This window comes from Chenopodium album, chromosome 3 (assembly GCF_948465745.1).
Source record: "Chenopodium album chromosome 3, dcCheAlbu1.1, whole genome shotgun sequence".
NCBI lineage: Eukaryota > Viridiplantae > Streptophyta > Magnoliopsida > Caryophyllales > Amaranthaceae > Chenopodium > Chenopodium album.
Window position 1 is genome coordinate 62,103,620 of NC_137836.1, and position 11,021 is coordinate 62,114,640.

The 11,021-nt window shown below is 34.5% G+C and overlaps 1 non-coding gene and 1 pseudogene across 2 annotated transcripts; both read left to right on the plus strand.

Annotated features, from left to right (window-relative positions):
• Positions 1 to 704: 704 nt before the first annotated feature.
• TRNAA-UGC (transfer RNA alanine (anticodon UGC)) lies at positions 705 to 777 on the plus strand. The gene has a single exon. It is a non-coding gene; the product is annotated as a tRNA-Ala (tRNA).
• A 24-nt stretch (positions 778 to 801) lies between these two features.
• On the plus strand, positions 802 to 6,264 carry LOC145614473 (uncharacterized; annotated as a pseudogene). The gene is made up of 11 exons (XR_014107108.1): positions 802 to 1,076; positions 1,223 to 1,331; positions 3,383 to 3,471; positions 3,608 to 3,664; positions 3,803 to 3,911; positions 3,998 to 4,099; positions 4,652 to 4,716; positions 5,133 to 5,236; positions 5,328 to 5,392; positions 5,657 to 5,711; positions 5,909 to 6,264. The product of XR_014107108.1 is annotated as an uncharacterized LOC145614473 (transcript).
• Positions 6,265 to 11,021: the final 4,757 nt, after the last annotated feature.

The following is an 11,021-nucleotide window of genomic DNA, read 5'->3' on the forward strand; positions in this document are numbered from 1 at the left end:
CCTAAGATCTGGTCTCCCCCCCTGCTGAGTTTGTCAAAGTGAATTGCGATGCGTGCCTACGAGTTGAAAATTGGGTTGGCCTTGGTGCTGTGGTGCGTAATGGAGAGGGTGAAGTGCTTTGTGCAGGTACTCGTCGCACTAGGGGATGCTGGCCTGTCGAGATTGCAGAATGTAAAGCGATTGTCTTCGGAATTAATCTTGCCCGCAGGTTTGGCTTCACCAAGATCATGGTTGAGTCTGATAGTCAGATTGTCATCAATAGACTCTCGAAGGCTTGCTCTTTCTTTTCTGATTTAGATTCGATTTTAGATGATGTGATGTTCATTTGTAAAGACCTTAAATTTGTCAATTGGTCTCATATTCGTAGAGATGGCAATGCTGTGGCCCATCATCTATCTAGGTTAGTACCGTCTGATAGGGAGCAAGTGTGGGTAAATGTTTGTCCCCCTACTATCGCCCCTTATGTACTCATGGATAAACTCTCTATTACTTAATACATGGTACTACCAGCGCTTCTCAAAAAAAAAAACCTCATGGGTACGAATGATAAATATCAAAAAACTTGGATACAGGTGAGAAAACGTCAAACCACATGGGTACAGATGAGAAAAACCCAAAAAAAAAAAAATAAAAAAAAATCGCAGTATAACCTTTTTCAGAGGAATTGATTAATGTACAGCATATACGTACTAAACTTCACAAATGGGGATGTAGCTCAAATGGTAGAGCGCCCGCTTTGCATGCGGGAGGTACAGGGTTCGATACCCTGCATCTCCATTTTACTTATTTTGTTTTTTTTTTGGGTAAAACCACTTTTTCCAGTTTCTCCCTAACCACCAAAACGGATAATGCAAATTCCCAATTAAACTTCCCGCCATAGCTGCCTGCTTCAATTAGGGTTTCCAATTTCCCCCAACAATGGCAGTTCCTCTCTTCAATCTAGCTCCAAATCTCACCGTCTCTAAGCTATGCTTCGGAACCATGACTTTCGGCGAACAAAACTCGCTTCAACAATCCTTTCGTCTTCTTGATACTGCCTTTGATTCCGGCATCAATTTCTTCGATTCTGCTGAAATGTAATTATCTTCTGAATTTTCATCATTTTTATGAAAGTTATAGTTCAATTGCTAATTGTTATAGTTATTTATGTATATGTTTTTGAGATTTTCTGTGTGATTTTGTTTGTGTTTCAATTTGGTGTGTGTGAATGTCTGTTGATTAGGTATCCGGTGCCGCAGCGTGCTGAGACCCAGGGAAGGAGTGAAGAGTATTTGGGACGATGGATTAAAGACCGAAACATTCCGAGGGACCGTATTGTTTTGGCTACTAAGGTTAATATATTAAGCTTCTGGCATTTCTGTGAATTGTCTATGCATAATTGTGATTGTCTTTGCTTAATTGTCTGATTTTGTGCTCGATTGCACAAATTGAATTATGAATTAATTCGGGACACGCTTGGATAGAAACGCGGCCTTGTTTTGGGAAGAAGGGAGTAGCATGATTAGGAAAGTAAGGCTAGGTTAGCTCAAAGATAAGGTCAATGTAAAGCATCCTTTGGTTGATAGCAAAGAAACATTAGCTGGAACTCTGGAAGTCTATTGCCTTTTTCGTTTCTTGCTGCAATGGTTGAAATCGATGGACTTTTTATTTTCTCCGCTGCATCAATCACTGTATGAAAGATGATGTTTGCAGTTTCTCAAGGGAGCTGTGAAATTTACTTATTAGGTTATATGATTCACACATTATCCCCTTCACTAAGCTAATTTTTTATTTTGTAAACACTAGCTAAGAGCTACTGTTTAAACCATTAATGTTGCTTCCTCCAGTTATTTTGAAGCTACCAATATCACTTTTTCTGCCTCCATTAATTAAGCTTAGAGAGATGCTAAAATGTAGATTTTTGTTCTTTTGGTGAGTAAATATTTTGCCCCGTAATTACCACATAAAATTCAATTACAACCTATCAATCGTGTAGTGGAGGAGCGAGGGACGCACTTTCTAGGAAATTCTCTGGTGTTTCCAGCTCATGGGCCAAAACATGTACTTATACTTCATCTACTTGCAGTCCAGCCAAGCTCTGTCCACATTACTGACTTGACTCTCTAAAATTTGTTGTTTTTGTACAATTATGCTTTTATACATTTTGCTGTGCTAATGTTCAAAATCTTTTGAATCCCGTTAGTACTTATTTCTGACTTGCTGTATAGTATAAGCTATAGCAACTAATGCTGCAGCAGCTAGTTTCCCCTTAAATGTAGACCACTTATATGATCTTCTCATACAGATAAGAAGGTGAGCGATGGATCTTTGGTTATTCTTAGGTGCAGTCATGATAACACGCTAGTTATGCACATGGTACTGAAAATACAATCACAGAGTAGATGCTTGTGTCCCAGAACAGTCATTACAAATCAAACATCAATCGTCTGCTCAAATTCCAAACTTACAGAGTTTCCCTTTTGTTTGGAGCCTTCCTGTACATGATAGGTCCAAGTCGTGTGAGAACCAAGAAATATCTGATAAGCGTTTTTTTCATTGAATATTTCCAGTTATCAGGCCTATTTATTCGTATGATTCACATCTTTGAACACATTCTTGATCCTGCATACACATTTTCTTGCCCAGCTGGCATTTTCTGCTGGAGGCTCATACCCCCAGGCCCACCCAACTTGGTCCTTGCTGTACACACAAAGGACACATCTAACCTGAAGTGAATCCTGTTTCCTGGCTACATTCAAATCTTTCATACTGCAGCTTCATTCCTCCATTCATGCCTGAAACTTAGCCCTTTAACTTTTTTGGGGTAACAGAGGGTCTCCTAATTAAGATAACCTGCTCCAAAAATGTCAACACTGCCATGCCAAAGACAAGCTTTGCTTATAGCGCTAATTTTCTTAATAATGCCCTTTAGTAGTAAATATATTTCAAGAATTTAATTGCCGGACTTTTTTTTTTCTTTAAATCAAAGAATCGCATGTTATTGACTTAGGACCTTTATTGACATGAGAAGGTTTGTCTTTATCTAAATCCTTTATAACAACCAACCTTTATTAGTGGTCTTTATAAGGGTGATCATTTTTTTTCAAAGCAAAACTCTTATAAAAAAAGACTAAGCCTTCTGATAGATACTGTTCTTCAAAGTTTTCCTTCGCATTTCTTAACTTGTATAATCCTTCATTAGAACGCCATCATTACACACCTTCCAAAAACTTTAATTGTTGACAAATTTATTGATCCTGAAATCCACCTTCCGCCTAGAGAGATTTTATTAATGTGATAGAATTTTCTTTTCACCCTGTTTGTAGCTTTGTCGCATATTTTTGAATGGATTTTGTTTTGTTTTTTTTTGTTTTTTTTTTCCCCTTCTCTGTTTAATCTGCAGGTTGCTGGGCCGTCTGGGCAGATGACATGGATTCGAGGTGGGCCAGAGTGTTTAGATGCAAAGAACATCACAGAAGCCATAGATAACAGGTTTGTTTCCATGCTCTTGTACTTTCCCTTTCTTGTTTTTTCCTACCACAGTGGTCGTTTGTGACTGCTTGTGTTTCATTTCTTCTTTTGTTTTATCTAATCTGCTCTAACAAATGTTCTTATTAACATTGCACAGTCTATTGCGTCTACAAACTGATTACATTGATCTGTATCAAATTCACTGGCCTGATCGGTTTGTATGTTGTCTTCTTTGTCCTCTCAGTTATAACTGGTGGCATAATCTCTTTCTAGGTGTCTTGCAGAAATTCGCTTTCATAATAAACAAATTATGGTTGCATGTTATAGTTACATTTGTGTTGTCCTTTTATAGGTATGTCCCCATGTTTGGAGAAACGGAGTATGATTCAAGCAGACAATACTTTTCAACCCCTATTGAGGAGCAGCTTCAGGCACTTACCAGAGCTGTTGATGCTGGCAAGGTAGAGATTGTAGATTAAGCTATTTGTCAAACTTCTAACAGCATTGCATGCTCTTCTTACATGTTAGGGGTATTTAATTGTTGTAGGTCAGACATATTGGACTTAGTAATGAAACACCATATGGTGTGATGAAGTTCGTTCAAGTCGCGGATAGAATTGATGGCTGTCCAAAAATTGTCTCCTTGCAGGTTCCATTCTACTACCTCAAAGAAGGCTTGATCCTTGTTTGACTATGGCCATGTTTGATAAATGGCTTTTTGGTTAGCTTTTGGCTTTTTTATGTGGTGAAACAGCCAAAAAATGTGTTTGGTGATTGGCTTTTTAGTCAGCGAAAAAGTTGGCTTTTAAGCCAAAATGAAAAAGCTTTTTTGAGTAGCTTTTTTTGTTGGCTTTTGGCTTGTTGGCCCACGAATTATCTAATAAACAACCAACAACCAACAACCAACAATTAATTTACCAAACACTTTTATAAACATCCAATTTCAAAGTCATTATAAACAACCACATTCCAGCTGGTCAAACAAGCCAAGTGAACCAGCCAATAGCCAACCGCGAACAGTCATTTGAATTAAGATATCCAAGTGGTCCTCCCTCCCCTTCCTCCTACTTATATAAAGTATAAACTCTGTAATACACAAAACTAAAAAAGTAGGAAACTAAAGAAAGTTGATATTTTGAATCTATCCTGCTGCTCTAAAACTGTGGAAGATGTGTCCTAACAGTGAATCTTGGTCTACCAGAACTCATACAGCTTGCTCTGCCGCACTTTTGATTCTGCATTGGCTGAGTGCTGTCATCATGAGAGGTATGCTATCTTGAATCAATTCTATGCATGTGAAGTAGACGGATGCTTGTTGGTTAATGCCGAGATGGATAATATTCTGATAAAATTTTGATAGATTTATTTTGTGGTAAGAAATAATGTACTAAAATACTTATCGTTACTATTAGCATTAAGGTGTTTGCCTCTTTTTCTGTAATGTCATAAAATCTAAGCAAGCATTATTCATCAAACCCCTTTTTTGCTTTTAGAATATCTTTTGTAAGCTTTGCTTCATGTTGTCTTGCTGCAAAATTTCTCTCAACTTTTGCTACTAAGCTGTATCTGTCAGTTATATATAATTAGGTTGCTAACTTGCTACTTCTATGTGGCCTTTCGTTCTTTCTGTTTAAAAGCTTCTCTTGAAATTCACCGTGATATTCCTGTTCAACCCTTTGCAGCATCTTCTTGTTAGCTTACAGTCCTTTGGCTATGGGCATACTGTCTGGTAAATACTTTGGAGATGATAGAGGTCCTGCAGATGCTCGATTGAATCTTTTCAGAGGTTTTCATATTCTAATTTAAAAATGTGACATCACACGACTTGATTTATACGCTGTAATATGTATATTGTTTTTTGCACTTTTGGCAAGCAGGAAGATATTCAGAAGGGGAATCCAGATATAGCCTGTCCAATGCTGCTACAGAATTAGCCACTAGGGTACATATTTTTTTTTCCAGCTTCAGAAGGACTTACTCCTGTTGATAACCTGTTCTTGCTCTATGTTGTTCACAAATTTCTAAACTCAACATGCAACAACAACTAGTTTGATCGTGAATTATGACGTGGTTCTTGGAACCTATAGCTACCTCTCCGCTGATAACAAAGCAGTCAAATGTTTAATATTTTTTTTGGATATGCTATCGAGCCTTGGCATTTTTGTGCCGACAACTAGAATTGTTAAAGTATTCACTCTTACTGCAGGAGTACCTTCTAATAGCAGAAAAGTATGGCCTTCATCCAGTTTCTTTGGCAATTGGTATGCCATATCTCCCATTTTCACCCTCTCCTTTCGTTTATGGTGCTAGTAAAATATGATTTGTCTGCATTTGTATTGCATGCAGGCCATGCACTAACTTTAGTCAGTCCATCACTTTAATTCTTAGTTCTAAGATTTATCTACTTTTGGCAATTACGAAGTACTAATCTCTTTGATTATTGACTTCTGTTTGGCAGCTTTTGTTTTTGAAGCACCCCCTTGTAGCAAGTGCTGTTTTTGGAGCAACCAAGATATGGCAGCTTCAGGAGATTGTTAATGCATGTCGCATTGAGTTATCAGCTGAAGTAGTTGCTGAGATAAACAAAGTTCATTCAAGATTTCCAAATCCATGTCTCTAGGATTGGTAGTGTGAGATAATTTTCTTTTGTATTTAAATTTATTTATTTTTGGCCTTTAAAATTATGGCTTTGCTTGTAACTTATAAGACTTGTAATAGGATAAACCATGAAGCTAGCCGTTTTGTTTCAGTTTGGCAAAATATTTTGAATTGTAACTGGTCATATTATTCGTACAAAGTAAAAAACACACACACAATGCGTGTGTGTACTATATAAAGAAACTTGGTTTTAAAAAATACAAGTTATGAGCGTGTGTGCATTATAAAAAATCTATACGAATCGTAGTCAGATTAAAATTTGATGAAATCATGGAGGTAATAGAATGATATGAATTCCCTAAAAAAAAAAGTACTATATCCTTATTTTTTTAAAAAAAATATTACCTCTGTTAACATTTACTTCCAACTTTTGAGAAACATAGAATATTCTTAAGTTGCAAGTAAATTTTAACGGAGGTAGTACATAAAAATTAGGTAGCTTTTAATTTTTTTAATAAAGGATAGTAGGTTTTTTTTTTTTTTAAATTTTTTTTATGGTAGTTATTTTAAAAAAAAATGAAGGTAGTTTTTTTTTTTTTAATTTTTTTTTTATTTTTATAAATAGAATAAAAGATGAGAGGGGTAATTTGGGAAAGAAAATTTTATCACCCAAAAACCCTTTCACTTTATGTATTACTATAGATATATACATAGTATATATGAAACTAATCTACCATATTATATATATATATATATATATATATATATATATATATATATATATATATATATATATATAAAACACGTAGGATTATAAATTTTAATTGTAGCCAATAAAATAATTTAAATGTCATGTAAGCAAAATTGGCGAATGAGATTTTTAACTTTAAATTAATTAAATATAAAATATAGTCTTTTGATATTAGGAAAAATTGAAAAGAATAATCCCACCTTTCACCCATCTGCTCAAAATAATCCCACCTCGTCGAATTCCAGAAATAATCCCACCTTTTAACCCCATCTTCCCAAAATGAACCTTTTATCGGTTTATGAAATTAGTAACCTGTTTTAGAAGGTGACTTGACACTTGTCACCTTCTAATTGGTCCTAATTTTAAATAATTCAAAAAAAAAAAAACAATTAAAAAAAAAAAAAAACTCCCAGCCCCACGACCACCCCCTTCATCGCCACCATCACAACCCCCTGCCGCCACCTTCCCAGTTCCCACCATCACCACCAACCTGGACACCTAAGATGCAAGCCCAACCCATCCACCTGAGCCACGCCCACCTGAAATGCAGCCCCGCTCACCCCGCCACCTTAGCCAAGCCCACCTAACCCGAGATTTCAACCGCCATTGATTCCGTTTTGTCAAGCTCCGAGGTTTCGACCCAAAATCCCCACCCCAAATTTTCGGGGAAGACTTCGTCCAGGTGTGGTGTATGGGCCCGACGACGAATGGGTTCAGGCTTTTGTCCGGCCAAAACTCGATCGGAGATTCTGGGCATTTGTCCGACCGAAACTCGAATCGAAGTTTCTGGGGCCGACGAAGAATCACTTCACACACCAAGAGGAGGGAATCGAGGAAGGGGAAGGTAGAAGGGGAGGGAATCGGAGAAGGGGAGGGAATCGGAGAAGGGGAAGTGGAAGGGGGAACGGAGAAGGGGAGGGAATCGGAGAAAAGGATGGAATCAAGGAGGGTGGCTGGTCCAGCTGTTCTACCGGCGGTTGGTCTAGCTTTTCCGGCGTCAGGGGGTTGTGATGGTGGTGATAAAGGGGTGGCGGCAGGGGGTTGTGATGGTGGTGATGGTGGCGATAAAGGGGGTGGTCGTGGGGGCGGTGCCAATGGTGGAGTGGACTGGGTTAGGGTGTTTGGGATTTTTTCTTTTTCCTTTTTTTTTTTTGAATAGTCTTTTTCCTTTTATTTATTTAAAAAAAAAAAAAAAAACAAAAAATTTACCTGTTTAAACGGTTGTAAGTAAAAAGGTTCATTTTAAGCAGATGGGGTGTTAAGGTGGGATTATTTATGGAATTCGAAAAGGTGGGATTATTTTGAGCACATGAGCGAAAGGTGGGATTATTATTTTCAATTTTTCGTTGATATTATGAATTTTATCTAAATATATAACAAATTTTATCACATACATACAAAAAAATATTTTTAAAAATTCAAACAAACTATGCATCGCACGGGCTTCATCTAGTTAAGCTATATTCTCCTCTTTATTCTTACAAGCTAAGAGGTACACGCCACGCGTGTACAATATAAAATTATTATACTGTATATGTGTAGTGTGATCCGCTTAGTTTGTATCTATTGTATATATTGTAATATATATAGAGAAAGGGCATCTTGGGTGATAAATTTGAGTTTTTCCAAAATGCCCTTCTCAATATTAAAAATTACATCTCCTATTAAATATTAAAACTTAAATTTTATTTTAATAAAAAAACTGCTCTATCATAACTACTCTTTTATTTTTTCCTCAAAAAAAAAAAAACTTTTATTTTATTTTTAAAAAAATTAATATTTAATTTTACTATAATTGAAAGGGGTAATTTGGGAATAGTGAAATTATCACCCAAAATGCCCTTTCTCTTTATATTACTATAGATATGTATGTAATGAGTGCGCATAAATCTATAATTAGACTTGGAAGTAGTCACGTATCACAATAAAGTTATTTAAAAATTATTCAAAAAAAAAGTTTTTAAAAATAATGTTATGGAAAATATTGAAATTAAACCGGACCGTAAAGTTTCCTAAACTCTATCTTGAGACTTTTACTTAACTGCTATCCGTCGCTCCCATTTTACCGGATAACGCTCCCATTTTGACTTGAATGGAAAAATATGCCCTTTATGCAATTTGTGTTATAAAAAGGACATTGTTCCCCATTTGGACACATTACATGAAACGGTCCCCTAACATTACGACCTTGCTATCCCGAGTCCACTAAATCGGTCCCCACGACCTTAAAACCAAATCGGTCCCCACGACCACCTTAATTTCTTTTATTTAAAAAAAAAATTAATCGTAAAATTTTCCGACGGGTCTTGGGTCATGGACGACGAGTGGAACATTCGAACGCCGGAGAATGCATCGGAGCATTCTGTAAGTTTTCTGTTTTTTTTTTTTTTTTTTTTCTGGAAATAGGACATCCGCCTAAAATTTCCGGATGTCCTAGGTAGATTCGCCTAAAATTTCCGGATCTACCATGGAACATCCGGAAATTTCAAGCGGAAGTAGGGTTCCGCCTGAAAAATCCGGATGTTCCATGGTAGATCCGGAAATTTTAGGCGGATCTACCTAGGACATCCGGTAATTTTAGGCGGATGTCCCTTTTAATTTTTTCTTTTTTAAAAAAAAAATGTTAAGTACGTTAATTTATTTTTGGCTTTGTTAATTAAGTTTTTTTTTTGTTTGTTTTTTCGTGGTCTTGTGATTGTTGTTGTGATTAAGTATTTGATAATTAATGTAATTATTATTGTTTTGTATTAATATGATTATTAGTAATATGATTATTTTTTGTAACATTATTATTATTATTTATATTATTATTATTATTATTATTATTATTATTATTATTATTTATATTATTATTATTATTATTATTATTATTATTTTTATTATTATTATCATAGTTGTTGTTGTTGTTGTTGTTATTATTATTGTTGTTGTTGTAGTTGTTATTATTATTGTTATTATTGTTGTTGTTAATATTCTTATTATTAATTAGTAGAAATATAATTTTATAAATATTATTATTATTATTATATTATTTAGTAATTAATGTTATGGTATCATTGTTTTGTATTTGTTGTTATAATTGTTTATTATTATTTTTAATATTATTATTAATATTAATATTATTATTTTTATAATTATTATTAATATTGTTATTGTTTTGTATTTGTTGTTGTTGTTATTATTATTATTATTATTATTATTATTATTATTATTATTATTATTATTATTATTATTATTATTATTATTATTATTATTATTAGTATTGTTATTATTATTATTGTTATTATTATTATTATTATTATTATTTTATTATTATTATTATTATTATTATTATTATTATTATTATTATTATTATTATTATTATTATTAGTATTGTTATTATTATTGTTGTTATTATTATTATTATTATTATTATTTTATTATTATTATTATTATTATTATTATTATTATTATTATTATTATTATTATTATTATTATTATTATTATTATTATTATGACATAAACCATGTTTTGTTTAATTTGTATAGGATATGGAATCTGAGGAAGGCGGTGACGGTGTGAATTATAGTGGGAATTTTGTCACGGATACGTTTTTTCCAACATTTGACGATGCAGTTACATGGGCTGATGGTGTTTCCATAAAATTGAGATTTATTTTGGTGAAATCGTCTTATAACAAAACCAGAGATGGTCGGCCGTATTGGTTAGGGGTGAGCAAAAATTCAGGGTACCCTGATATGGAATCGGAACCTGTTCGAAACCGCAGGTTCTAAACCCGGAACATGTTGATCAGGTTCCGGTTCCGGGTAATAAAATTAGGAACCTGTTGCAACAGGTTCCGATTCCGGGTAATAAAATTTTGGATCTAGAACCTGTAGGGTACCCTGTTAGTACAAGTTCCCTATAGGGTACATGAAACCGAAACCTATATGGTATTAAAAATTCTAGACAATTAGTGTTGGTTTGTTATATTTGAAGTACTATACTAAAGTTGTAAGCTTTTATTGTGATCATCTATTTAAAAAAAAAAAAATAAATTTGTCACAATTTATCAAGTAACTATTAAACTTACTTTGACAGACAGGGTACCCTGTTTAGGAACCGGAACCTGCAGGTTCCGGTTCCGGTTCTCAATTCTTAGGAACCTGTTGCAACAGGTTCCGGTTCCTATTTTTAGGAACCTGTTGCAACAGGTTCCAGTTCCGGGTCCTGATATTTTTAC